Genomic DNA, 4,204 nt, shown 5'->3' on the forward strand with positions numbered 1-4,204 from the left:
CGGGCGGGGGACGTGAGGGGGGGGGGCGGGTGGGACGGGAAAGCGCAGGCGCGCGGCCGGAGGGGAGGGGCCTGGGGAATGGGCGCTCGGCTGGCCCTCGCTTCGCTAGACAACCTGTAGGGGGCGGGATTGAGCCCTAGGATCCTGGCAATGCGGGCTTCGGGTTTGGAGCAGATGGTTTCTGCACTGCGTGGTGTGGCTTTCCCACCCGCCGCCCCTATCCCGAGTCTTGTTTTTCTCCGCAGAACCATAATGTAAACATGTTACTGAGTGCCCAGTCCCATCCCCAACGCTTCACACACCCTACACCAAAAGTCCCACGTCCTGCACGTCAAAGACATAGAGCTCCAGCAGGAACTTTTAGAGGAGCTTCGTATCTTCCTCAAACCTCTGCCCCCACACCCAGTCGGGAGCCTTACCTAGGCAGTTGTCTGACGGTCTTTTTTGAACCTGAGGCTCTTCCCTCTCTAATCTCCCATTTTCATGACAGTCTTCCCCTAAACAACAATTTCAATCAAGTCACAACCATGTTTAAAAATCATTATTGGCACTAAAGCTGTTTGGCCAGGAGTCCAAACACTTGAAATACTTGGACTCTGCAATATGACCCCAGCTGTCCTTTCCAGCTGTAATTTCCATTATTCCAAGCTGGTTAAACAGCTGATCAAACGTTCTCTCTGCTTTTCCAGTCTTCTTACCTGTATGCCTTGAACAACCGTGTCCTGTGCTATACAAGTCTTGCACTGTATTTAATCAACCCTCTACTGTGAAATACTACTTTAAAACTAGAATATAAGTGCATCCATAGGTAACTTGGCATCAGAGTTCTTGTTCTATGTGTTATTTTTTATTATTATTTTTCAATTACAGTTGACATACATTGTTATATTAGTTTCAGGTGTACCCCCAGTTGATTTGACATTATATCACTTAAGTGATCATCCCAATAAATCTCATACCCATCTGACACCATACATTAGTTATTAGAATATATTGACTATATTCCCTATGCTGTATTTTACATGCCCTTGACTATTCTGTTATTACCAACATGTATTTTTTAATACTTTCCTCTTTTTCACCCAACCCCTTAACGCCCCTCCCATCTGGCAACTATCAAAGTGTTCTCTGTGTGTATGAGTCTGTTTCTGATCTCCTGCTTGCCCAATTTTTTAGATTGAGTTGTTAATAGATATGTATTTATTGCCATTTTATTGTTCATATTTGTATCTTCTTCCTCATTCTCTTTCTCGTCCTCCTTCTTGACCCTTTAACATTTCATGTAATACTGGTTTGGTGATGATAAACTCCTTTAGCTTTTTCTTGCCTGGGAAGCAATTTCTATGTCCTTGGATTCAAAATTATAGCTTTGCTGGGCAGAGTATGTATTCTTTTTAATGTCAATCATTCATTTATTCATCAGATACTTATTACATCCCCTCTACATGCTCAACACTTAAACAGGAACTTGGATAGCAATAGAAATCGATGTGACCCCTGTCAAAAAAGTATGGTTTATTTTTTAATTTTTATTTTTTGTTTTTAAATATATTTTATTTTTTATTTTTTTAAATATATATTTAAAATATATTTTTAAATATATCTTATACCATTACAGTTGTTCTATTCTCCCCCTTCATTCCCCTCCACCCTGCGCACCCCCTCCCCCACCATTCCTCCTCTTTTGTTCATGTCCACGTGTCTCAAGTTCTTTAGATTCTGTATTTCCCATAGTATTCCTGCCCTCTCCCCTATCTATTTTCTACCTACTGCCCATGCTATTTATTTTCTGTATCTTCTCCCCACTTCTCCTCCTCCCACTCCCCTGTTGCTAACCCTCCATGTGTTCTTCATTTCTATGGTTCTGCACCTGATCTAGCTGTCCTCTTAGTTTGCTTTTGTTTTAGGTGTGGTTGTTAATAACTGTGACTTTGCTGTCCTTTCACTGTTCATATTTTTCATCTTCTTTTTCTTAGATAAGTCTCTTTAACATTTCATATAATAAGGGCTCGGTGATGATGAACTCCTTGAACTTGACCTTATCTGAGAAGCACTTTATCTGCCCTTCCATTCTAAATGAAAGCTTTGCTGGATAGAGCAATCTTGGATATAGGTCCTTGACTTTCATGACTTGGAATACTTCTTTCCAGCCCCTTCTTGCCTGTAAGGTCCCTTTTGAGAATTCTGCTGACAGTCTGATGGGAACTCCTTTGTAGGTGACTGTCCCCTTATCTCTTGCTGCTTCTAGAATTCTCTCCTTCATTTTAATCTTGGCTAATGTAATTATGATGTGCCTTGGTGTGTTCCTTCTTGGGTCCACCTTCTTTGGGACGCTTTGAGCTTCCTGGATTTCCTGGAAGTCTATTTCCTCTGCCAGACTGGGGAAGTTCTCCTTTATTATTTGTTCAAATAAGTTTTCCACTCGTGGCTGTTTCTTTTCCCCTTCTGGTACCCCTATAATTCAGATGTTGGAACATTTCAAGATGTCCTGGAGGTTTTTAAGCCTCTCCTCATTTTTTTGAATTCTTGTAACTTCACTTTTTCCTGTTTGGTCATTTCTTCCCTCCTTCTGGTCCACCCCCTTGATTTGAGTCCCAGTTTCCTTTCCCTCACTATTGGTTTCCTGTGCATTTCCCTTCATTTCAATTAGTTTAACCTTCATATGTTCCTCTAATTTGTGACTAAAATCAACCAGTTCTGTGAGCATCCTGATCACCAGTGTCTTGAATTGTGCATCTGAGAGGTTCGCTATTTCTTGGTTGCTTAGAATTATTGGCTCTGGGGCTTTGAGTTCTTCTTGAGCCATATTTTGGACTGTTTATGCCTGTTACATGTATGAGGAGTGGAGCCCTAGGTGTTCACCAGGGCCGGGCCACACAGTCGCTGGGCAACTTGTGATGCTGTATGTCGGGGTGGGGCCGAAGGAAAGCAATGGTGGGCCCTTCTGCTGCCTCCCGCCACCACCGCCCGGCCGCACGGTCTGTCCCACTGCGAGCGTGACGGCCGTCAGCCTGCCGCTGGGTCTGTCTCACTGCTCACTGCCCTGCTGGCTTATCTACGCGCGAAAGTGTGACCACAGCCAGCCCACCACCCAGAGCCCTCACTGGGTCAGCCCGAAGCGGGGTTGCCTGGGCGCGGGGTCAGGGGGTCTTTCTTGCCTGTCCCCGCTCCGCTGCTGGCTCCGCCCTTCTTACCCATCTGGTTGAATGGTTCATTGTTGTTGGATTTCCATATAGTTCAATTTTCTGTTCTTTGGCTGTGTCTTTGTTTACTAAACCTTTGTTGGATTCAAACTTGGTTGTGGGAGAAGGCACAGTGTTTCCACCTACACCTCCATCTTGGCGGAAAGTCTGTATTTTTTTTTAACTGGCCAAGTCAGTTAAACCTCTTTAGGCCTCAATTTTCACATATGTAAAGGCAGAGGATTTGTGTCTGAGGTCTGTCTTTGATTCTAGGTCACTTAACGACTATGATAATTGGTCTCTACTCTTGTTGTGAAAATGGAGGTTATGTACTTCACTTACATGAAGAAACCCCTCAAAGCTCCTTCCATCACCTTCTATTCTCTTTAAGGTTGGTCAAAAGGAAGAGAAAGAAGTGGGGAGAAGCTGTAAGAGACATTTTGAACAGTTTTTGCCCCCTTCTGCAAGAAGTAAGTAAAATTTAATTTTTCTTAGAAAGTACTCCTGTACATTCATTTTTACATTGTAGAAAAAGTTACAAATTAAATATATATATATATATATATATATATATATATATATAAATCAAATGGTACATAAGTCAGCCAAAATGAAAGAATTAACATGTACTTAATGAAAAGAATCAATTTCTGCAACAAAAAAATCACCTACACTCCACAGTCTTTTGGACCAAATGGCAACTACATATAAATGCAAGGTAAATACTGGTCCACGAGTGATACAAAAACACCCTTGACGCAGTCACTTAAAAATTGTTGAAGGAAAAAATAACTCAATGCTAAATAAAACAGCTGAGAAGCCAGCTAAACAGGGGAGCCTACCCCTTCTTGTTTCCAAATTTTAGGAATCTAAGTTCATTAAAAATTTTGACATATACAACCCATAACCACTTTCCCTTCTCCAATAACTTCAGAATGGTAGTTTTAACAGCTTTAAAACTTGACAGCCCTCTGAATCTGCCAAAACGTTTCTGTGCACTTCCGAAGGGATCGGCATGGTCT

This window comes from Sturnira hondurensis, unplaced genomic scaffold (assembly GCF_014824575.4).
Source record: "Sturnira hondurensis isolate 20B ecotype Veracruz unplaced genomic scaffold, ASM1482457v3 Scaffold0019428, whole genome shotgun sequence".
In the NCBI taxonomy this organism is placed as follows: domain Eukaryota; kingdom Metazoa; phylum Chordata; class Mammalia; order Chiroptera; family Phyllostomidae; genus Sturnira; species Sturnira hondurensis.